This window comes from Solanum pennellii, chromosome 11 (assembly GCF_001406875.1).
Source record: "Solanum pennellii chromosome 11, SPENNV200".
Lineage (NCBI taxonomy): Eukaryota > Viridiplantae > Streptophyta > Magnoliopsida > Solanales > Solanaceae > Solanum > Solanum pennellii.
Window position 1 is genome coordinate 52,092,909 of NC_028647.1, and position 27,041 is coordinate 52,119,949.

Consider the following 27,041-nt stretch of genomic DNA (forward strand, 5'->3'; position numbering starts at 1 on the left):
AAACAAAAAGGGCAACAACCATCCAACATATGTTTCCTCGAATGTGCAGATCGCTGATACTTTCACAAAAGCATTAGGAAAGAATCAATTTGACTACCATCTTACAAAGTTGGGCTTCAAAATCTTACGCACCAACATGAGCGGGTGGGGGGGATTAAGCAATGCTATGTGTAAATATAGTAATTTAAGATTGTGTATCTAATTTTGTGAGAAATATTCAATGAGATATTATATGTTATATGATAGGAATAAGATTTTCTCATAATATCTTTAGGAACTATTTTAGGTGTAGGAGATTCAGTCTCATGTATATATATTCTTTTTTACTGGAATGAGATGGGAGGTCAGATTCTAAAACACTTAGCACTCTTTTCAAAAAAAATATTTTATGATATCCTCTAATTAATTCAATATCAACTATCGTCTATAAGATTCATTTGTTGACACATTTAATTTTGTTCTAGCTATTTATTCATCTTCTTGTGAGACCTCTGAAGGATTTTCAGTTCGCTGAAATAACTTCCTTCCATGTGGCTTTATCTCTATCTATCAACTTTTATCACTTTAAAATTTCAATTATCATATAATCACTTGGGCGGACTGAAGGATATATGTAAGGACATAGCTAAATCTTCTCAGACGACATACTCTCATTTATCTTATGTGTTACGTGCACTTAAGTTGAACGTGGTCATTTCTAATCTTGTTCAATATAGATCCCACATCCTTCTAATATATGTAGTTATATTTTTTGTTGTAGTTTTTAATTGATACTGGCCGGAGTTTAATGAAGGTTTTTTGGTGAACCTCAGGATTTAAGGACTGATCAGTCCATTAAGACCGAAAGTGAGCTGGATCATGACTTGTACTTGGAAGGTTGTGATTGAGGCCCGGAGGAATGGAGAAGATTGGTTTTTTAGTAACATAGATTGTAGTGGTATTTAGGTCTAAATTGTTGTAAATATTACACTCTAGTTTTTTAAGCCAACTTAGAATCTAAAGTATAAGTGTTAGTAAATATAATCCCTCAAGTTTCAGTGCCAACTTAGAATCTAAAGTATAAATGATTGTATATATAATACCTCTAGTTTCAGTGCCAACTTAGACTATAATATATAAATAATTGTAAATATAATCTCTCTGGTTTCTTTTGAGGACTTGCTAGTTATCGTCCTTTTCATAGTGACCTTTCAATATCATCACTATCGATCACGCCAAGAAGAAAACGTTTATGATAATTATCCAAAAACTTGTTCAGAAATATTGTAATGGAAGAAACATCATTAGGAATTTGACAAAACAAGATTGTTCAATTTCTATAAAAATCTATCACTAAAATATCTGTAGATGTGGATAAGGCTAAATAGAGCGAAAATGGTTGAGTTAAAACTCTATTTGGATAAGTTGAATGAAAGGACAAAGAAGTAAACCTCCCCCACAATAAAGTTTTCATTATTTACAGACGTTACTTAACACTTTAAAAAAACAATATACTAGAAAAAACTATAACAACTCTTTGAACAGACAGGTCCACGGATTATATGGAACTAAACTCCTTTTCATAAGTGAGAAAATATTTTTTTTCAAGATCCAAAATCTTGGTTCATTATAAACCTGTTTCAGCTTCAGTTCTTCAATCTGCCTTGGTACTCTCCATGGATACCGTCACACCAACTTCAGCTGGCGGAATTATTCGGTCATGCAAGGTGTACCCCGACTGCAACAAGACGCAAAGTCATGTTTGTTAGTCATTCGACTTCAATGAAAATGGATGTCTAAGTACATTCTTGATTTGCAATAATCAATAATTATAAAGAGCATGACGATTGAAATAGAAAATAAAACACACAAATGCTAGAGAAGAAATTCAAAACAGATACCTTGAGGCAGACAACAACCATGCCAGGAGACTTTTTAGGATCTGGTACTTGAAACACTGCATTATTCTTATTTGGATAAAATTCTTCATTTGTAGGATCATATTTTGTTGGAATGTATGTGTCCACTTATTAGTCAAGGACAAGGTCCCTTGACTCATCAAGAACAAAACTAAAATATATGCAGAAAGTAAACAACTTGAAGGAAGATCTGGATAAGTTGTTTACATGGAAACCCCCTTGTTAAGGGCGGTGAAAACCACGACATGTCCTTACAGGCTTTTCAACCAAAAATCCAATTCACTCAAACGGAGCAACGATTCAAATTAAAACTTCTTTCCACCTAGGAATTTACCTCTAAATTCCTTCCCCCATAATGTAGTAACTCTACTACAAAGAAAGCAACTAAGCAGATACCACACCGCCCGCTAAATTACCTAACTCTAGATAACTTAGAATTTGACTAAGCAGATACAATACTACCCACAAAATAAATTAACTCTAACCGATTTTGAATTTAACAAACCAAACAAAATATACGAATCCTTTATACATCAGGAGAAGATTTACAATGTAAGCACGAAATATATAATCCTAAGTCAACTAGACAGCTTTATAGCTCTATCGGGTCCTTGTTTCTTTTGAGGATGCTTCTTCTTGAAAGTAGGTATTTGCAAGTTTTCCTGAGAATTTTCAAGTTGCAAAAACCTATAAAATGATAGACAAAAAACTCAAGCTCAGCAAAGATGCTTCAACACTCTATCAGATCCTTTTGTTCAGTATAAGCATTGTTCTTCCTTGAACATGACCTTCTTTTCAAGATTATGAATTCTCATAAAAATCCCAATGTTTTTGTTTGTCAAATCTTAAGTTTGTATTTTGGAGAAGAGACTATATAAAATCTAACACAAACTCGTTGGGACTGCTCATTGGCTGAAAGCTTGTTGTTTAGAAAATTTGTGCACTTACCACATCAGAGGTGACAGCTTTTCTGGCAGTTGTCTCATCACACTACAACAAAAACAACTTTTAGCGGCATTAAATATTGATATTAATAAAAAGTATTAAATTCTTTACCGACATTAGATAAGTGTCATTATAACCAATGTCGCTAAAGTGTTTAGGTACATATACAAAGAGTGTCAATTACCACTAAAATACATATTTAACGGCAATTAAGAATTAATTGTCGCCAAAGATCATTTTTGTTGTAGTGTCACCTTTTCATATCGCAGTACCCTTGCAAAGTTTTCTTAGTAGCTTCTTGAGAAGATGTGCTGGCTCACTCTCCTTTTGAATGAATTAAATTGATGTTTGTCATGTTGACTATGTCAACCATAAAGAGTTGTTAACCGTTGAACTAACAACTTTGTCCACTCTAATTGGTGTAGTATGTTGACGCGTCACCAACCTCTGACACGAAAGCTTTACAGTTGTACCCCATTATAGAACTAGACGAGAGAACTCATTTAGGGACAGGCCCATGCATCTGTGACCATTATAAAAACACCTAGAATATAACATTTCCCCCTTTTTTTGATAATTACACACATATTCCTGACACTAACTTTGTTCATTCGTCTCACTGTGATTAGTCCCTATAATAAGTATCTGGTTCCTTGTTAGATCTATAAATTTGTTAAATCATCAAAACTTATCATCAGCCCCAAATTGACATATTCCCCCTTTTTGATGATAATAGACTTTTTCACCAGTTCCCCCTATCAACAAGAACACTTCACTAAAGTTTTATCATCCCCAAAGTTTGTCAAATCATCAAAAAAGCATTTCCCCTTTTTAATGATGACAAACAATTTCTTCCCCTTATCGGCATGACCATGTCCTCTTCAATTAGCTAGCATTGATTCTTTATATCGATATGGACATGTCTTCTTCAAAGTAGCTAACATCATTGATCTCATACCTTAACAATTTCCCCGCTTTTGACATCATAAAAAAGGGTCAAAGCAGTAAACCAATCAGACAGAAATGGAGTTCAAGCAAATTCATGGACACTCGGGGTACACTAAGCATGGGTAAAAATTCATAAAGTACTGAGACAACTAAGTAGAAATAAGATATTTCTTATTCATAAACAAAAGATTAGCAATAAAAGCAAAATATTATTACAAACTAGAACCAAAACAATGCCCACTCAGTTTCGATAGAAAATGAGGAATGAGGAATGAATTAGAAGTTAAGAAGAGAAGAGATGACTTAGAGACAGGGGATTTAAAGAACACAATCAATGAGCATATCCTTTAGCGTATTTTCAGAAGCCTCTTTTGAAGTTCATATTCTTTGTTGTCCTGGCATCATGTTGAACCTTCCAGGCAGCCTTTTTTTTTCAACCAGGTCCCTCTGATAGTGTTATGCCAGAAGCTCAGCCTTTAGGCAAACCATTTCAGTATCCCTGTTAGCAAGTGCAATTGTCATAGCTTCCAACACCAGCCAGAGTTTCTCATAACAAAAAGATTTGTAAATCAAACTTACTCAAGGCCTACGAGATGAATTAATCAATAATTGAGAACCAAAAATATTGCATTTAATTTTTTAGTTTTTTTTAGTAAACACCCTCCTATTCTAAATACTTTAAGTTATCAGAGTATCAACATCCTTCCTTTTTGAGCATCACCTTTTCCACTTCTTCTATTTGCTTGGTGGATCTGGTCCCTCTTCACACTTAAAAACATCTTCATCAAAAAGTTCTCCAGTAAGAACAAAGAATTTAACAATTTGAAGTGTTTTTGAGAGAGGAGAAAAGAGGGTTTCGAAAAACTCTTATATTTGGAAGTGAAACTGAATTTTCTAGGGAAATGAATGAAATATGGAATATAAAAAAGTTAAAAGGGTTTATCATGTTCAACGAGGTGTCATTTGGTATTTTAAAGATGGGCCAGTGGTAAGATACCTGAATGACAGACATGTGGCAATGCAACGATTCTCATGCATAATTCAAAATGCAATGTTAAGAGTGCTAACCTTCGAAAACGGACTAAGTCCCTCTCTATGTGATAGTCTTGATCTATCTTGACCTCAATTTTCCATCGGCACTTTTGTGATGTTTGTATGCCAATAAAAGGTATGGGACTAAACTTGCTAAAACATATATAACTGAAAAACAAGGATATTTGCGCCCTTTGCATAGTCATGAGAGAACTGATTATTTAAGGCATGATCCATTCAAAAATGTTTCAGCATTCCAAACTTCAGTTTTAATATCTTGGCCAGGTCTTCTAATAGCTTCAAGTTGTTGCTTGATCCACAAGATTGAGCCCATCAAGCTGCACCTTCTACATAGTCTGCCTCGGTTGTTAAAAGAGCAACTGAATCTTGTCTTTTAGTTACCCATGAATGAGAGATCATCCTTAATCATAAGCCATTCATGAAGTACTCTTTCTACCAACTGGATATACAGTATGATCAATATTACCACATCTCTCCAAATAAAAAAAAACTCATGATGAGCAGAATAGAAATATGTCCATGTCTTCTTCAACTAACTTAGGATTTTCTGAGTTGCCTTCAAATGTGATTCTGGTGGATAATGTTCGAATCTTGCATAAATTCTTACACTTGAATCATTTACATCTAGAACATATTTATCCCATATCCAGGTTTGATTTGGTCCCCATGAGAGTATCAATTGAATTGACATCCATAATATGAAACTCCTTCAACAACTTCTCTGAGCTGGTACCACGTTCCTATCTTAGCAACCCTTCATGATGACATTACTCCTTTTTAGCATTGTCTTGACATCAACTACTTTAACCCTTTGAGCATCTCCTTGATTAACTTTTCTTGACAAACAATGGTACCTTTAGAGGTTTGTTGAAATTGTAGTTCTAAGAAGAAGTCCCCCATCGTGCTCATTTAGAAATCACAGCCTATGAATGCGGCAAAATCTTCAGACAACAACTGAAAAGGTTTCTTCAAAGATAACATCGTCGATATACACTTGAATGATAAGCAATTCATTTACTTGTGATTTCAAAAAGGGGATTTTGTCAATTTTACCTCTTTTGAAACCATTGTTGAGAGGAACTTGGACAACCTGTCACCGGGTTGGGAAACAAAGTGTCATACTTTGACTCTTTCAAACTGGGCTTTATTAGATTCTCCATTCTCATCTCCATGATTCACATTTGAGTGTGAACTCCATTAGCTTTGTTCAATAGTGTCCACAATACTGGGTCCCTCATCAGGTTCATAATTTGAATCAACTTCCTTGAGATTGTTGGATTCATAAAGAAGATGTTCTTCAGCAAGATCACTATTTAGACTACCTCTCTGAATTTGAAGTATCTCTTAAATCTCAAAATCTTCTTTGTTTTGCAACTTACTTCTCAATTCTTCCAGGTTCATCAAAAATCATATGAACGTCTTTAACAATGCATAATTTTTATACACCAAATAAGCATTGTTGGAGGATGAATATCCCATACATACTCTATCAAACCTCATTGATATTGAGCTTCTCAATATCATAATTTTGACCACAAAATATGTAACTCATCATTTCAGTCCGAAGGATCTTTAAAAGATTATAAACCTGCATATTTTACATGAAGGATGGTTTGATTTGCTTTTCATTATTACCAATTTCACAACCTTTGTTATCTACAAATTTCATTTTGTGTAGACTAGGACCAAGTCCCTTGATAGAAGTTTGTGTAGTAGAGAAACGTTTCCAAGGGCATGTCTCTCATGTCATACCTCAATATTCTCAATTTGAGCACTAAAGCAAGTGAGAGTGTCACAACGATTAGTAATCAGATCAGTAATACACACGCTCTTGCATCTCTATTCTATCAAGATCATCACCTAAGAGAGAAAGTTTTTGACCACACGTTCTTTTTTATAAGAACTTACCTTTATTTCATTCATCACAAATCTAAACACTTAAAATATTGTACGTCAATTATTGACATAGTATACATCCTTAATAGTGTGTTCCATAGATTTCCCAAACATGTCTGCCCCCAAAAAATATACCCCTTATTTCTATCGTCAAATGAGACAGCTCCACCTTGAAGTGTCTTGAAAGAGAGGAAGTATTTTAGTTTTCCCAGTCATTTGTTTTGAGCAATCACTATTCATAAACCAACACTGACTGATGCTACCTCCTCTCATTTGCATAGCAAATATCTTGTTAGCCTTCGGAACCATTTGAGATAGAGTCCCAGTAAGCATATAACTGAGTGATGAGTGAATCCTTTGTCCAATAAGGTAGGATGGTTTTCTTCAACTCTGGAGCAAAAGCAGGAGCACTTCCTTCTTATGTCTGTTCATGTGTTAACTAGGTCCCTTCTTCTTCCTGTTCCTCTATTTGGAATAGTTTGAGACGTTATCTTCAGTCATTTTCCAAGATGAACAATGATTCGTCTAATGACCATCACGACCACAATAAAAGCAAAAAAAGTTGTTAGACACAGCCACATAATTTCTGCGGAAATTGTAAGATAGACTTTTTCTTGAATTTCCTAACCCCTTCTTATCATTTTGACCTTGACCAGTAAGATTGGCAAGCAATTTTTAAGAGGTGGTCCATTTGAGATGTTTTGTCAAGTTCTTCTTTGACATGGATCAAGTCCCTCCCTAAATGATTCGTTCTCTCCAAGGCCATAACAAGTTTTGTTCAGCAGTATTCAAACTAGTTTCTAGCTCGACTTGCACGTTGTTGGCCTCCCCCTTACCTCTGCCACATTCTCACTCAGCAAATTTTCCCTAAGTTATAGATTTTCAACTTCTACAACTACTAATTGTTGTTCCACAACAGTCATTTGGTTAACCAAGTCTACTTTTTCTTATTAAAGTATATTTAGGTTGTTGTTCATCAGATCATCTTCAGTTGTAAACTCAATGAACGAGTCAATTAAAATAGTGGCTAGATTCCTTAACGTCTTAAAAGAGTAAACTAGCAAGTTTTGTTTTAGATCAGAAAGGGTTACCTGTCTTTGGCTTCTTAATCATCAAATTTTTCCATAAAAGCAACCATGGCATCAAACAAATCTTCATCATCTTTGAATACAAGCATGGATGCATCTTTAAGATGTTCTTACACTCCTGAGTCACTTTAAGAATCACCCTAGACAAAAGATCCTTCTTCATAACACAGTCAACAGATCCGGTTCTTCTTGACTTGTCATGGACCTGGTCCCTTCTTTCGTTTTCGTCTTTAAAAGTGAGACAGTACTTTCTTCTGTGCATCTTCTAAACTTGAAGATGTTCAAATAGAGCATTAAACGATAGTACTTCACTATCCCTAGCTTCATAGACAATATCAACTTCATCAGTCCAAGATCTGGGGAAAATCTCAAGTATCTTATTGACCTGCTTCCACATAGTGACAGGTTCTTCAAGAAACATGAGCTCATTTGTGATGGTACAGAATATAGTACGCGTTTCTTGAATAAATTCACCTTCTCCCATTGTGAAGCTTTCAAACTTAGTAGTGAAGAGGTCTAATTTAGATTTCTTTGTTTATTCAGTACCTTCGTACATTATTTTCAAAGAATTCTAGATTTCCTTGTCTGATTCACTAGATAAAATTAGATTATATTCATTTTCTCCTATTCCACACATTCAGTGCTTCCTAGCCTATTTATTTTCTCAACATCCCTTTTGTCGAAGTCATTGTATATTCGTCGGGTTTTGAGAACGACCCTTGTAACATTTCCCTATTTTACTTCTATAGTTGGAACGTAGGGACCCTCACAAATAACATCCGACAACTCACAATATTTAGCCATTATATAGTCAAACATGCTCCTTTTTCACCATCAATAGTACAGACCATCAAACAGAGGTAGCTTTGTTGGAGACCGACCTTATTGCATGCTTCATGGCGAAGCCATTCTTCACAGGATTCTCTCTCTTGGTGTTAACCAAATAGAAAGCCCAAGCTCTGATACCGATTGTTGGAATGATTGTGCCCACTTATCTGTCAAAGACCAGTTCCCTTGATTTAGAAAGTAAAGTAACTAAAATATAAGCAGAAAGTAAACAGTTGGAAGTAAGATCTGCAAAAGTATTTTACGTGGAAATTCCCTTTCTCAAGAGTGGTGAAAACCACGACCTGTCCTCTCAGGCTTTTCAACCCAAACTTCATTTCACTCATACAGAGCAACGATTCATATTACAAGGTCTTGCAATGTAGGAATGTACCTCGAAATCCCTTCCCCCCTAAATGTAGTAACTCTACTACAAAGAAAGTAACTAAGGAGATACCACACTGCCCACTAATCTACCTAACTCTAGATATCTTAGAACTTGACTAAAGAGATACAATACATCCCACTAAATCAGTTAACTCTAACCGATTTAGTATTTTAAAAACCCAACAAAATATCTGAATACTTTACAGATTAGGAACAAATTTGCAATCTAAGCACGAAAGATAATATCCTAAGACAATTAGACTACTTTCATCTCTATCATGTACTTGTTGCTCTTGAGGATTCTTCTTCTTGAAAGTAGTTCTTTGCAAGTATTCTTGAGAATTTTAAACTTGCAAAAACTTATAAAATGAAAGACACAAAACTGAAACTCAACAAATATACTTAAGCACTCTATCATATCCTTTTGTTGAGTTTGAGTACTGTTCTTCCTTGAAGATGACCTTCTTTTCAAGCTTACAAATTTTCACAAAAACATCCAAGTTTTTGTTTGCCAAATCTTAAGTTTGTGTTTTGGAGAAGAGACTATATAAAATTAACACAAACTCGTTGATACCACTCATTGGCTAAGAGCTTGCTATTTAGAAAAGTTGTGCACCTACCACATCAAAGGTGACAACTTTTCTAACAACTATCTTCTCACCTTTCATATTGCAGCCTTGCAGGGACCAGATCACTTGCAAACTTTTCTTAGTAGCATCTTGAGAAGACGTGCTGGCTCACTCTCCTTTTGAATGAATTAATTTGTTGTTTGTCATGTTGACTAACTCAACCATAAAGAGTTATTGACTGTTCGACAAAATAACTTTGTCCATTCGGATTAGTGTATTACGTTAACGCCTCACCAACCTCTGACATGACAGCTTTACATTTTTACACCATTATAGAACTGGACCATAGAAATCAGTCAGGGACCAGGTCCCTGCATTGAAGAGGATTATCTAAACACCTATAATATAACATATTTTCCCACACCAATTTTTTTGAATACCTGAAAAGTAGCGAGATGTAAGCAAAAACCCGCACTAAGAAATATATAATGGAGACCTCCTCGTGGAGGTCTTTTGAAGACATTTAAGACGAAGAAGCACCGATAACATATATCAGAAGGAAACAGGAAGGATTCCAAATTCAACCCCTTGAAATTATTGAACCTTACATTACAATTGGAGTAACAGTAAGCATTTTACTAGTATTTTTCCAATATCAAAAAAAAATGTTTGGATCTGCTCTTCCAGTTGCATGTATATATAAAGCAAACTGCAAACCTTCTTTGCTTCTCCTTCGTTTCATTAGCTGGGTGGGTCATTTAGCAAAAGTAGTGTTGTCAATATGTGTTAGAAAAAACCAGAATTATTGATTTTGATAAATTTTGCAGAAATAGGAAGTATCCAAAATTTACTTCTCTGTAAGAAAGAAGAACAAAAATTTTATTTACAAAAACTAAAATTCTGTAAAACACGTACCAGAATCTAAAATATTTTAACAGGAAAAAGATCAAGTCCACTGAACTCACAGTGTCGCCTTAAGGAAATTATTCCCCTCTAATATCTGAGGTTTAATTTGGAATATGATCAACCAGGGTAAAAATGATCTCAATCAATAGAGTATTAGATACAAAAAAACTGTGGTGTCAGTGAACTAGGCAATAACAGCAAAATACGCGAAGTAATTTATTGTGCAGAAGAAGAAGAAGTGATCAAAAAAATTAATAAAGAAAATTCTGAAGAGTGAATGGTATTTATAGGCAAGAGGAACAGGTTCCGAATGGTTGCAGTCCTTTCAAAAATCACACGATCATCAATGAAACTTTGCAACCTTTCTAATGATACTGGCTTTTCGTGAAAGTTGAAAACTTTCACAACAGTCATTTCCAAAAATGGAGGAAATTTTAAATAAAATAGAAAAGTTTTTTAAATCAAACAGGTCGCGCGCGGATCCGAGTCGGGTCGAGTTAGTCAACTAAAAAGTTGAAACGTTTCAGTTAATTTCAACTAAATAACTGAAACCGTTTCTGTTATCAACTAATTAATTGAAAACATTTTGGCTATTTAATTAATTAATTAAATAAATAATTAAAATAAAATTTGTCCAAAATATAATTCCTCGATAAGCCGAAGCCGAGACGAGCGAGCGACAACGGCGCGAGGCGATCCCTCTTTTCGACCCTTTTAACAATTAATAGGAGTGTTTCAATATTTAAACTCTTCTATTTTTCTTTATACCACCGATGAGGGACAAATGCCTTTTCATTAAAGCATAAAAGGACTTTTCAATTTCCCATCTCTTCAAGTTCTCAACTTTTCAAGTTCCTCTATTTCTTATCAATTCTTACTACATACCCAACAAGTTATTGAGCAGCAATGGGTTCTAGGGCCTAAATCTGTAGGATTTTACACTGCCTTAAGGGGTAGTTTTTGGAACTATCTTGTTGAGATTTACAACTATAGTCTTCCGGAATTCACCCTTAAAGACCTAAAGTTGTTTGTATATTATGTTTGTAAAAAAAGGTTGAAGTGTTACATAGATGAATTCAGAGTCTACCAAAGCAGTAAGAAAGAACATAGGTCATGAACTATATTTAGGTGAAAAAGTGTACCTTGGAAAGTTGTTTATCAGTCATTTCAACACCTTCCAGAAGTGTCTTAGAAGTGGCACAGCACCAACAGTATCCTTAGATTCATCAATTTTGGAGAAGCTCTCTTTATAACAGAAGAAACTCGTTCCATATTATCAGCAACATCTAGAAGAGATTTCAAAAACTTATGCAATAGCATTAATGCAGAAGATAAAATAAAATCACATGCATAACATATACTAATTAGTGAATGCAGGAGCATCTGGTAAAGCATGTGCCTAGAAAAACTAACTTAAATGACAACTTTTTTCTTCATTTTCTGAAACTCGTAATCTTTTATCTTTAGGAGTTCTTCCTTCTCAGCCACTAGTTTCACCAAGTCATCCCTAGAAAGATCCTCTTTATCTAAATCAGAATCACAATCAGAATCAGAAGATACAGCTTGTTTAGTATGTCTTATTCTTCGTTTTACATTTTCATTTGTGTTATCTTTGGATGCTAAATTAGGACCGGAGTCATCATTCTCTTCTTGACCCTGAGAATCAGCAGAAACTGAAGCTTCATATTTTCAAATCACTTCTCCATTCTCTTTTGTGCTTCCTGGTTTGCTTTGGGATTGAGATGTTTCTTTTTCATTATACTGGGGGATGCAGAGGATGAAATTCCGAACCGTTACAAGACATGATCATGGAATAGAGTAACCTTATTCACTATTAGCAGAACAAGCAATATTAAGGTGCATATGAAAATTGAACATTTCTTCTTTTCAGAAGTACAGAGTAACTCATACATAATTTCTCAAAGCATCAAACTTAGTGGAACCTGACAGGTAACTATTTTTCAAATTATGTAGGTCTGGATGTCCCTTTGAAACCTGACAGAGCCAATCCAACTGATAAACAGACTACAACTCCATAACCCACTCAATACCAATCATCCCAGGAACAAGCTCGAAATATTGCAAACTATCTCAAAATAGTTGTTTCTAAAATTACGTAAGCTGCTAGCATCCAATTAAGGTAGAGAATCAAGAGTATATGCATGCAAGCTGATTTAATGTGTGCAGAGCAGGGTAAAAATGATTGCAAGAATGTAACACAAAATTTCAGAGTCAATATGACAAATTATTGATGTTGTAACGAAAAATCAACTAAGCACGATTTTCTCATATTCCATGATTATCACCGATTGTTTTACATACCACGATTTACTTCAAACATGGGTATCAACAATTTCTTAATTCAAATTCAACACAACGGATGATGGTAAGCTTCAGGTATTTGAACAAAATTACGATTGAATTGTAATTTTTTTCGTGATAACTTTAGTTGTTTTATTAAATATATTTAGACTTTTTTTTATGATCATTATCTTATGATTTATTATTTTGGGAATTTTTCTTTTTCTTACAATCTGTATCTTGTGTACATAGCAAGAGTAAATGGGAAATGGAGGAAAGATGAGAAAAAAAGAAAATTGAAAAGTAGGGAACTTGAAAAGTCCTCTTATACTTTAGTAAAAAGGAATTTCTCCCTCATTAGTGGTAGAAAGAAAAATAGAAAAGTTTAAATAGAGAAACAATTCTATTAATTGCTATAAGGGTTTAAAAGAGGGAGCCCACCCCCCTCGCGTCATCGGCGTCATCACTCAACTTTGACTACGGAAAATGATCAAGAGATTATTTTTTGGACAAATTTTGTTTTAATTATTTAGTCAATTAATTTTATAATTAGTTAAATTAAATTAAATGACCAAAACTTTTCAATTAATTAATTAAGTCTAACCCCCCCCCCCCNCGGAAAATCTCACCACACACTCCAACTTCAGATATGTCCTATTACCCGCTTGAACTTTATATTTCACGATTTTTGACACCTAAGTCCTGACCTAACATGGGAGGTGTTCTCGTCGCCTCTAGGTGCGTTAGAAGGCAAAATTTGACAAAAAAATCCGCCTTCTCCAATGGTCATCTTCCCCACCATTAAATAAACTGTTGTTTCTTCTTCCCCACCATTAACCCTTGTTCCTTTTATTAAAAAAAAAACACGATTTATTCTCAAAATTAAGTAGGATGTAGTTGTTAATGTTCATTTCTACTTTAAATCTTGAATTCAAGATTTGTAATCTTCTCTAATTTCTTAGTAAGGTCTTTAATTTGATTTGAATTTTCTCAAAATTCATCAAAAAAGGAAAATGAAAACATGAATAAGCTTTGTATGGAGGACTTAGACCCAATGCTCTACGTTGTAGTGAAATGCAAACAAGGAATTTTGCTGATTCTGCAAACTTTTTGGTCTAAATTAAATCCGAGAAGAAGATTTTGGTCTTGCCCATCCTATCAGCAGAAGACCAACATGGGTTCTAGGGGGTTCAATCGAACCCTCTCGGCAAAACATTACACGGTATATATAAGGTAATCTCCTGTATTTATATGTATATATGCAATTTGAACCCCCTAATAACAAATTGAAACAGATAGCCCAAACAAAGATTCCTGCGAAATTAACCTTCATATCTACGGTTCAAATCCTTATGTTAGCGATTGTTTTTACTATTTCCGTTTCAATTTTTTTTAAGTCTTAACTCCGGACATCTTTTTTTCTTTAGTTTTTTATTTTATAAAACATGCTAAAAGGGTGGTTTTAAAACAAAAAAAATTGAAGGGTCCGCCACTAAAATTATATACTACTAGTTCCTTCAAATTTTGTTTTGATGACTTATATACACATTTATACTTCTATTTTTGAAACCCCTAGACGGAAATCCTTGGTCCGCCATTGCATGCTATGGTGTATCTGTTTTTTCTTGTATTCTTGTTACACTTTATTTTGGACGATACTAATGTAATGTACTATTTTGGATCATCTTTAGTCTAAAAATTACAAATTGTTTCGATGGATGGACAAAGAAAAAGTTGATCCAAGATCAAGTTTTATCCTTCCAAGATTTGTGAACAAAATCAATATGTTGAAGCAAGAATTACGTATTAGACGTGTTCATATTGACAACTTGAGGAACTCTAATTTTTTATTGGAGAGTAAACTCAATAGAATGTTGAAATGGTGTAGGTTCAATAGGAAAATACTTTTGTGTATTTTGACTTGTGTTGTTGTTGTATTCATAAGCAACCAGTAGTTCATGTGTTGCATATTTGGGTATCTCTTTGATTTTGTTGTTGTTGTTATGTTTAATTAAAATTGTCAATGTATGTGTCTCATTTTGTATCTCTGATATCTATTGAAGCTTTTACTAATATGCAACACTTCATCACAACCAACAACCTAGTCATCCATTCCTATTTCAACATAGACAACACAACACCATTTGTAAAACACATAACCAACATAACATATGTACGCACACTTGAATAGAAAATACAATTCGTTAGAAAACACAACAACCATTTCAAAACACAACATCATCATTCATTGAAAAGGCCTCACATAAGGCAAAATTTACAAATATAACGCCTCAGACAAGGCAGAATATACAAAAATAAAGTGATATTCATGAGGCCTCACATAAGGAAAAATTGACCAACAAACAAAATCCAAAATAGCAAGTCATTTATGCAATTTGCATGGGCTAACTTAAAAGTTCTTAAATACATCAACATCACTACAATTTCCATGGCTTCTTTGATATTGAAGAAGTGTAATTTTTACTTGAACTACTTCTCATTGTATTTTTTCTTTGCTTCTCTCTAAGTTCATGGAGCTTTCTTGTTGAGAGTGATATTTTACCATTCCATTTCAGCTTAGTTGTATTACTTGATGTATAACCAATGTCACCAGTTACATAAGACGATCTTGTCACTTTTGCTTGTCCAGTATAGATCTTACTACTTGGCATGCCAGGCTACAGTAAAATTAGGATTATATAAATATTTAAGTTGTTTAATAAAATGAAATTAGTATTGTAATTTGATTTTTAAGTTGTTAGCATAAATCAAAGACTCGTATTCATGACTTTGAAGCTATTTGAAGTTTGGAAAACACCCATTCCCATGACACTTCGTCTTTTCTTTGGAGATGTGTTTCCCCTACCTCTTCCTCTTTTAGTAGTACCATCTATTGAAGATGATGCAGATAAGTATGAGGAGCAGAAGAGGATGCAGGAAAATCAGTAGGTGCAGTAGGTAGGGGAGATGCACTAGGTGCTACTGATGATGTATTTGTTGGTCTCCCTCTTCCCTTTTTTTAGTGGAGGCTCACCTTCTGATGGTGCTGATATTTTTTATACATATAAGAGAAAAATTAAGTCATAAAGTAAGAAAAGGTAAAAGAAGTTCAAATATTACCCTTGGTTTGCCTCTTCCCTTTGCCTGAACATGTTGGTTCTATCCTTACTGATGCATTAGGTAATGGTGCACTTTGTCTTGTTGATGATTCAACACCTTCTCTTTGAGGACACCCTCTCTTGTTATGGAATCTAACATGGCATATATTGCATGTCATTGCAATTCTAGTCCTAGGAAGCTTCCCAAACTTTTTAGTTTCTCTAGCTTATTTACTTCTAGCCTTAAGTGGCCTACCAAACACGTTTGTGATTTTTAGTGACTCAATAGTGGAGTTTGTAGAAACTGACCAGATCTCCATATTTTTCAGTGGTTAAATAACGTTGGCATTAGTCCTCAAGTAACTTTCCTTACAGTAGCAGTTGTCTATACAGTCATAAAGAGAAAACTTCTTAAATTATAATGTAGCCACTGCATCTGCACATGGTATGCCCCTTAACTACCACACCCTACAACTATAAGTTCTCCTAGCAATATCCGCTTTGTGTTGACAAAGCCATTATTTCACTTCAAATCCAGCAGCTATGTTAAACTCAGTGGTATAGTCTATAGACCTACTAATGTTCTCCTTTAAATCCTTCAGAGCCATCGGAGAGAAACTACACTTCTATGTACTTGAGGACTCCCTTAAATTTCTTTTTCTTGTCATCATCTTCACTATTATTTCTTGAAGCATAGTAATGATGGTCTTGTTTCTAGCATCCAAGATCCATGCAATAAAACACTCAGACATGTTGTTCTCTACTAAGTCAAACTTTACTTCAGTATTGAAACAAACTTGAGATAATGCATGAGTACCCCCAGACTATGATCGAAATCCTAGAGACACACATAAACTTAACTAGGGTCCTATTACCCCACCACCACCACCACAACCAAACTAGTTTAAAATGTAATAAATACACCATAGAGAGTGTGCACACTCTAGTGAAGGCAAGTGATGAGTGCACAAATTCGAGACGTGTCATTTTTTATTGGTAACTTTATAATTAGTTAGTACATATTTACTGAGAATAAAACTTATATATATTTAATTATTTTTATATCTTTATTTGTGGAATATATTTTTAATTTCTTTTCACTTTAAACTTTTTCTAATTAATTATTTATTTTTTCACTTCTAATCATACTTAACAAATTATGTGTATTTTCTTGAAAAAAAATTAATTGAAAAAGTGTCCTCTATTTTTAGCATTTGAATTTTATATGTTTTTTTTATTTTATTCTCTTATTTTGATATCCTTTCACAATTAACTTATTCTAAATATAAGACATTTGAAATCAAATCAAAATGAAAGATAATAAAATAAAATCAATAGATAAATAAAAGAGAAAAAATAATGAATGTAGGTAACAAAAAAAAGTTTGGTACAAGGTAAAAAAAATGTGTATTAATTAATTTAAATACCATATTAAAAAATTAAAAAAAATTATTTATTTTTGTTTAAAATAATTTTAATAAAATAATAATATATACACACGTGGTGAGCGAGTGTATACAAACAGAACGAACTTGGGTGGTTGAACGTGCCACATCAGCAAAAAAGTGCACAAAATACGAATAAAATGAGTTTCGGGTAATAGGATCTTAGTTAAGTTTAAGTGTGTCTCTGAGATTTCAGTCCTAGTCTAAGAGGGTATTTATGCCTTATCCCAAGTAAACTTTGCACCAAAAATTAATGTTGTAGTACATTAAGTTATCCATCATTTATTTCTAGACCTAACAACTTCATCTTCTCTATATATATTGTTCCTTAATTGAGACTCAATTTTACTCTTAGCTATATTTCAAAATTCTTATCTTCCTTGAAGACCCTCCAATCCTTGACCCAGTTAGCTAATATGTGCCTATACCACATTCTATGTTCACACTTAGGTAATACATTTGTAATTGCTAAAGATACTCCCTGCAATAAATGATTATTAGGCCACAATTACATATATAAATTGAAAATTACAAAATAAATTCACATACTTTTTGCATTTTTGTAATCAAGGTAGACCTTCACCATCTCCAAGCCCCAAATAATCCCTTATAAACTTGAGAAACATGGTCCATGTGTGTTTGTTCTCCTTTTGAACTACTGCCCAAGAAAGTGGCAGCAGCATCTGATTGTTACCATGCCTGGACACAACAACTAAAGATTGGCCTTTACTAACACCTTTTAGGAAACAATAATCTAATTCAATGAACTTCCTAGAATGTATCCATGCCTTCGTTAAAGCATCAAAACAAACTATGCATTGCATAAGTAATTTCTAGTTGTCTTGTTCCAAGTATGCTTTGGATTGTAAGTTCTTATCATGAAATTATTTGTCCTCTTATCAAGACATCCATACAAAATCCCTGGACAACCATCTTTGCATCTAACTCTAACTTTCTTTTGCTTATTCACCCACTTCTCCAATTGAAACCTCCTTTTAACTGCATATTTAATTACTGCTTGTCTAAACTCTTTTACATCTTTAAAAACCATTCCCAACTGCCACACAAATTTCTTTGCAGTAGGATCATGAATGATTTTTTGAGGTTTTGAACTCCTCTTTCTTGAAAACTTTACCCCAATTGATCTACCAGATTCATGTTCATCATTATTACAACATTCATCTTCATCTAACTCAAAACTACCCTAATCAGAACATCCAAAGTAAGACTCATCAACTCCTACCCTTCCTTCATGACTTACTTTACCTGTTCCAATTTCATCAAAACCTAAATCTAGTCCAACTTCACCTACTAATACTTCTTCATTGTCAGCTTCTACTCTTTTCCTTCTTTTCCTCCTTTGAAATCTCCTTTTTTTCAACCCTCAACTCCCTAACCTCCTCATGTACATCACTACCATACTCTTCTTCATCATCATCTCCAACTAATTCAGCTTCAGACTTAACACTATCCTCAGTTGAATAATCAGAATCCTCTACTTCTTTCATCCAAGAAATAAGGTCCAGCAATACAAACATCTATTTCACCATCTGCACTAGCACCATCTACAGTAGCAGTATTGAAAGGAGGTGTGGTAGTGAAAGGAGGTGAGGTTAAAAAAGTAGCAATAGGGTCCTCACTGTTTAAGTGGTCTTCACCTACCCTAAAGTTAAGGTTTTCACTTTCACTAGGCCTTGTAATAAAAGATGAACAAAATTCTCCCATATCCACATAACTAACATTTTCTATTAAGATGGGCCCCACAATTGCCTCATCAACCAAATGCCTAACAATTACCTCCACTTCATCCTATCTTCCAAAACACACATTGTGTCTTAAATATCTTTATCATTATCAATATCTACCAAAATGCCAATTTTAGTTGCTATAATAGTAAAAGTGCAAGTTGTACTATGTCTCAATTCTCTAATATAGTCTTTCAACTTAAAATATGACATTTTATCTACATCAATATCCAGAAATTATATAACTTTTCCACCATTATATATTGGTTCCGCACTACTTAAATATACCACCCCACCATGGTAACACCTTAGAATTATCAAAGAAAACCGACTCATCTATTACTTGAAGGTAATAAAAAAGCAGAATAGTAATTATTGACATACTCTAACTTGAGCGCAATCCAAAAAATAGAATAGTACTTAAGAACGAATAGAATACAAAACAGTAGCAACCAAACAGAATACAACAAAATATTTAGCTTCTCTATGAACATAATCTATGAAAATAAATACAGCGCAACAACAAACTAGCATCTTATCTATGGACATAATAGTAAAAATAATATATAAATAGAACACTCGATGAACATAATACTAAGACGAACTAAATACAAAACTTATGTGACATAGACGAGCATGGGAAGAACTAAATTTCATGAAAAATTTGGTATATTATGGTGTAAATGAACACCTAAGACAATAATTGTAAGCAACACGTAAGATTTCACACAATAATGCTCTAAATTTCATGAATCAACAGCAACTACAAGGGATAAATCACAAACTCAAAATTAAGGGATAAAGAACTAACCTTTCGATGATGGCAAAATCGTTTGTTGATAAACTACTAAATGAAGTTTACAATACACAGTGAAATCGTTCGATGATGGCAAAATCATTTTATGATCACCAGAAATGGAGAAGAGATGAAAATGAGGAAGGAGGGTTTTCTTTGTTCTTTTACGTTTTAGAGGGAAATGGGGGAAAACAAGAAATTGGAGTTTCAAGGCGGGGGACCGAGCACATGGAATCACATAGGATGAATTGTTTGGTTTATGTGTTGATGTCAGCACTTAGCTTTGTAGAAAATAGAGAAATGTAAAGCTCAGGTGGCTAATAGGACACTCGTGAAGTTAGACTGTGCAGTTGGGATTTCGGCATAGGTTCGAGGGGGGGGTTGACCATTTTCTCATTAGTAAATTAACCGAAACATTTTGACCCAACTCAAATCGCGAGCGACCCATTTTATATAAACTTTCCTATTTTATTTGAATTTCCCGCACAAGGTTGCAACTTTTGGAAACAACCATGACTGTTTGAAATGTTACAAACTTTCAAGAATGGTCGTGTCGATCCTAAAAGGTTGCAACCTTTCGAAATCAGTTCCTCTTGGCTATAAATACTATTGATTCTTCAGACTTTTTCATCACGATATTTTCAGATTTCTTTTTCTTTTTCTTCTGCACAACGTATTTTCAAGTACTTTTACTGTTGTTGAGTGGTTCTGTGACACCAATAATTTTAAGTATCAATACTACTAACTGAGAGCATTCTATCCATGTAGGACATATTCCAAATTAAACCTTAAATACTAGAGGGGAATATTTTCCTTAAGGGGACACTATGTATTCGGTGGGCTTGATTTTTTTCCATTTTGTCTTTTTCCAGATTTTGGTATCTTTTACAAATTTTAGTTGTTGTGAATTCATTTATGTTCTTCTGTTCTTAGTGATTCATTAAACTTTGGTAATTTCGTGTTTATGCAAAGTTTGTCGAAATCAGTAATTGTATTTTAAACACAGATTGTGCAACAATCTTAAGAAAATTAGTATTTTGTATTTAATATGTTTTTTTGGTGGAGACAAAAATCTTCATGGTTATATACTCCTATTAAGTCTGCAATTTTAAGATATAGTCTACAAAGTCTATATCGTTTTTTGTTTATCAAAAATGGAAAACAATAATGTTATGGCGGCGGTTGCTGCACCAACCTGAACTATTGTACCACTAGTAGAGAAAACGTGAAAGTTCTTAGGTGTGAATTTCAAAGGATGACAAAAACGGGTATTTTTTTGCTTACCACTTTTGGTCTGCAGATGGAGAAAAATCATAATTATTGAAGCGTAGAAACATGCAGATTTTCTATGTACATGCTACATTCTAAATGATTTAAAGGATGACGTATATAATGTCTATAGTGCAATGACAACTTCAAAATAATTGTGGGATGCACTTGAGAAGAAATACAAGGCAAAAGATGCATGCTTAAAAAATTTTATGATCGCAAAGTTTTTAGACTATAAAATGTCATATAGTAAAATTGTTGGATCACAAGTGCAGGAAATTCAACTTATTTTCCATGATATGATTACTAAAGATATGGTAGTAAATGAGTTTTCAAATGCCTGCAATGATCGAGAAGTTACCTCATTTGAATATCGACTTCAAGAAATTCGTAAAGCACAAGCGTCAAAAAATGAAGCTTGAAGATCTTATGATTGGGCTTAAGATTATTAAGATAACAAAACCGTAAAAAAGAAGTCTCATAAAAGTTCGACAGCAATTAGTGTTAATATTGTTGAAAAAGCTCCTACAAAGACAAGAAGAGAAAGAAGTCCAACGAATAGTACTCAGAACAAGCGAAGAAGAAATGCAAAAGCAATTGTAACACTTGTGGTAAGGCTGGTCATAAGTCTTCTGACTGTTGTTCTCTAAGAAAGAATAAAGAGAAAGACAAAGGCAAAAGCAAAAGTCAAGCAAACATAGTGGAAGAGATGGAAGATGCATATGACCTTTGTGCAATAATCTTAGTGTGTAACTTGGTTGGAAATCCCAAGGAGTGGTTTCTCGACTCAGGTGTCACTAGACATATTTTCTCTTCAAAAGAAGCCTTTTCAACTTACACTTCTACTAAGATCAATGGAAATTTAATAATGGGAAATACAACAACAAGGATTGCAAGAAATGGGAAAGTAATGTTGATAATGACATCCGACAAGGTGTTGACTTTAAACAACGTTCTACATGTCCCTACTATTAGGAATAATTTTATTTCTGCTGCACTGCTCGTTAAGAATGAGTTTAAGTGTGTCCTGGTTAGCTTCCTCATCACCTTACCCATCGTAGTGATAGGATACATTAATTCAAGCTTCCTTAGCACTAGCCCAATCTCTTACCCCAAGGTAAAATCCACCTAAGTATAATTCCTCGCATACACTAACTCTAATCTAGCTATTATAACTAATACACAACCAAGTACCAATTGGCAACAAGAATTCACTAGTATATATATATAAGTCTGTGCAACACTATACTAACAAGTGAATATCAAACATGTACAATATTATCAATTTAAAAAAAACTATACATTTGACATTTATATCACATCATTGCTCCTCTCATGGGACCAAAATCCAAACAGTTAGCTTGCCGAAACGTGGTAACCTATCCCATATTTAAGCCGAAATGTGGCAGCTGATATCATATTTATGCCAAAACGTGTTAGCCAACCTTATATTTATGTCGAAATGTGGAGGATGATCCCATATTTATACTAGAATGTGTCAATCCTATCCAATAAGTATGTCGAAATGTGGCAATCCGATTCCATTCACCCACCACAATGACAATCATAAGCACATCATCTAAATCATACATTTAATTCATGATTCCATGGAAATGATAATTCATATATCTCATTTACAACAAGTGTGATCAACATTACAACATGCATACATAGCAAGTATTATAATGACGCAAGAACAAGAACACATCACATATGCATAAAATCAAAACCATCACCTACTAGTTACTCCAAAATCCCTTCATTCATTCAAAATTAGGTCATGCTTAACCATAGTTGATAATCTAAGGCTCTTAAAAATTAAAAAATTCTTCTCACTAGGCATAAAACCCACATATATCAAATTCTAAGGATTATTTGTGCAATCAAAACGGTCCACGAAGGTCTACGCATAGCCTTTACCATTGATTTACATATATCAGGCAGTAAGCACATATTTATATCTACTCTATTTTAAAAACCTAGCCTACCCTGTTGCCACTCAATGGAACAGAGTTTTGACTTGATTTGAGTTCTTCAAGGTTTGTGATAGTAGATTTTCCCAAGAATTTGCGAGATTTTTCCATCCTAATTCTAGAAATATACTCTTTTTTTTTCATTTTCAAGCTTAGAGCAATTTTTCTGAAGTTTCTAGGGTAATGTATGACTTATTTAGGCATTTTGGAAATATAGAAAATATAATTTCTCGTAATTACGTTGTTCCTCGCTAATCCTGCTCTGGCACAAACTTACGTCGTACTGGCGTTGTCGCTACATTGGCATCTGGCCCGCTCTAGATGGACAGTTGCCTAAGTTTTTCGCAGATACTTTCCCTTTCTACATATTGATAGTTCGGTTCATTACAATAAATACAAATTTATTCCTTGTTCATCCCCGAACGACTAGTGCATGGTTATCACACATTAAAGACTCAGACACCCCTAACTACCAAAATGATCAAACACAAAAGTCACGACAAATCGTGACCTTTCAGATAATAAACACACCAAAATATACTATACTCCTTGGCTAGAAGAGATTCTGATGCAACACCCGGAAATCGAAAGCATTTCAAACTACATAGCTGGGCATGCCAGGGCGGCACCCCTCCCGCTCTGGAGAAGATTCTCCTTCTGCAGCAGGAGGTCGGCAATAGAAAAGTTTTTCTGATTCTCCTCATTTTCAAACTCAACTCTCCAAATACACTCTTGAATCACTTCGCTTTGAACATCAAAATTCTGGTATTTCGTGCATTCCTTACACCTCTTACTTCATTACCATACTAAAAATAATTCCATACTATTGTTTAAAATCTTAGAAAGGGTATTGGGTGGTTATATTCGAAAATGAACTAGGTTGATTGAATTTTGATATATAATGTAGCCAGGACATCTGCCTTACGACCCAATCATTTACACCACGTCTTGAGTGTAAAGATATCATAAAAACATAGGTCAATTGATACAAAATTGGTGGAGGAAGTTGAAAAGTTGTCTTGACATAAAATAAAAATTGCGCACTATTCAGAGGTTATTTTGTTAAATTAAATGCATAAATTGATTCTAGGTAGTTGATATACTCTGATCTCCAAAAATTCTGATGAAAACATGGATTTTGGGAAAAAAATGTGCAATTGTCGCACCTGGACTTCATCCCAGATGAAGTCTGATTTGGCGCCCTTTATCCCACTGTGGCGAGCTTCATCATCGCGCTTTGGAGGGACGATGGCCATTGTGGTGGGATTTTCCAGACTAGTGGCCTACCCCTAACACCCAAATTTTCTCTTTCTTAATTTTTTGCCTTAACTAATGGTCCTATCATGTTCTAAGTTATGTTCACTTATTGCAGGCTTCTAAATAGTATGACAAAATTATGAACACTTGCGCTTCATTCGATTTCTCGACGCCTCTAGTCAGGATGGGTCTAAACCCCAAACAAATAATTTTTGGGTTCTTTTCATTTCCCAAAATTTCCTAAGGTTCCAGCTTAACCGATCAATCTAAGTTCAATCTCCAAGCTAGGAAAATATTGACTACTCTAAATTTATCCTAATGAGACGGTACTCTGCCAGTTTTTATTAATCCTACGATATCACCACACATCCCCAAGATACCTCAAAACACTCACATGATTCTAAGTCATAATTTATCTCAACGGATTACATGATATTCAGGGAATTAGACTTACAATCAGTTCCACTAGAATTTTACTTACAATTGTCCAGACACCCCATATGGTGTCTTTAGTTGCACTGACCAAATGTCCTCACCTCCTCAGAAAATCAGACAACCAAACAGTACTTCCATTGACATTTACTTCACTCAACAAACAACACACATTTGTAGTGAGTTCAACAACAAGAATCACACCACCTCAGTTGATTCAGGCAACAAAAAGCACACATTCACTATCTCCAAAACAAATAAATAAATAATACATTAAAGATGCAATGCCCAGACAATTTCAATTTATTAGTTAGATTGTTCCATAAATGACCATTACTGGTCATCGATGCTCCTTATAGCCCCTCAGGCTAGATACCAATTGGACCTTACAGTTCCAATTAACTTGTTGGTGTCCCTTCGTTCGTATTAACAACGTCTTGTTCACTTCGTTGAGATACCAATTGGACTCAACTCATAATACAAGTGACCCTTAACACGAAGGAAGAGAAAGAGTGGAATGACTTCCTACAATGCTCCCTATCCTCTTGTACGTTAAATGTCGACGTCAACACACCAATCCACACGAGTCTATTTCACCTTATGCTCTTATACAAAGAGATTGTAACCTAGGCTGTGATACCAATTTGTCACAACACAACCCACTGGACCGTGCAGGCACCCACTCTAAAACATAAGTAGGAGAACCCTCATATCTCAATAGTAAAATCTACGAAAATTTAAAGAAATGGAAATAAATATAATACTTCTAGTCACACTTTTTAATACAATTCGAAAAATAGTTGAAACAACTCCCATGGATATAGTCTAAAGAGGAACAAGAGATACTAAGTGTACAACTGGACAAACAAAATAAAAAGACACAACTCCCACCATGCGGAAGAAAAAATAGAAGCTGATGGGGATGTACTTCGTTCTCACCTAATAAAACTTTACCAATCCAGCATTCAAACTATGTCAAAAAGACATAGCAAGAGTAGTATCAGTATAAACACGCGTACTAGTAGACATGATTGGTTAACCCGACTCTCACCACATAACATAAGAAACCAACTAGAATGAATCATGGTATAAACCACTCGCTTCTCCACCATTGTTCTCTCTTGGTAATGCCTAATCACATACTAGAACCCTGAGTAATAACCCCTTTCCAAATCATTCGCACTTACCAGTTTCTTAAATTATAGCTTAACCATTCTAACCACATAGAAACTTCTCAAGTACAACTACCACCCTTAAACTAACCATACATGTCTTACCGTTGCTTCTTAGCCATCTTACCTATCGTAGTCTAAGATACATTAACTCAAGATTCCTTAGCACAAGCCCAATATCTTACCCCATGGTGAAATCCACCTAAAATAATTCCTCGCATACACTATCTCTACTCTCACTATGATAACTCATGCACAACAAAGTATCAATCACCACCAAGTATCCACTAGTACAACATATATAAGTTTGTGCAACACTATACTAACTAGTGAATATCAAACATGTACAATATTATCAACTTACAAACAAAGACACATTTCACATTTTATATCACATCATTTGTTCTCTCATGTGACCAAACGCAAATAGTTAGCTTGCCGAAACATGGCAATCCAATCCAATATTTATGTCAGAACGTGGAAGTCGATCCCATATTAATGTCGGAACATGGAAGCTGATTCCATATTTATGCCAGAACTTGATAATCAGATCCTATAAATATATTGGAATGTGCCAATCTGATCTCATTCATATACCACAATCACAAGCACAAACAGATCATCAAGATCGTACATTTATGTCATGATTTCATGGCAATGATAATTTTTATATCTCATTTACAACATGCGAGATCCACATTGAAACATGAATACATATACAACTATCATAATGACGCCAGAACATATTTACATCACACATTCATAAAATCACAACCATCACCTACTAGTTACTCCACAGTTCCCGTCATTCATTTAAAATTAGGTCATGCTTAACCTGCGACAACCCTCAAAATGAAATAGGACAAGATATATATTCACATGTGTTTCTTGAGTTAATAATGTGTTATAATAATGAATAATAGCTTTAGAATCCAATTCTAAAGAGTTTGGAAGTCAAACATCAAAGGACGAGCAAGACCATCAGAAACTAGTCTTGTGTGTTCTACAATGTTTTAGCATGTTTTATGTGTTTTGATG

General features: G+C 34.3%; 1 pseudogene; it reads right to left on the minus strand.

Annotated features, from left to right (window-relative positions):
- Positions 1–1,633: 1,633 nt before the first annotated feature.
- Positions 1,634–24,398, minus strand: LOC114074759 (annotated as a pseudogene).
- Positions 24,399–27,041: the final 2,643 nt, after the last annotated feature.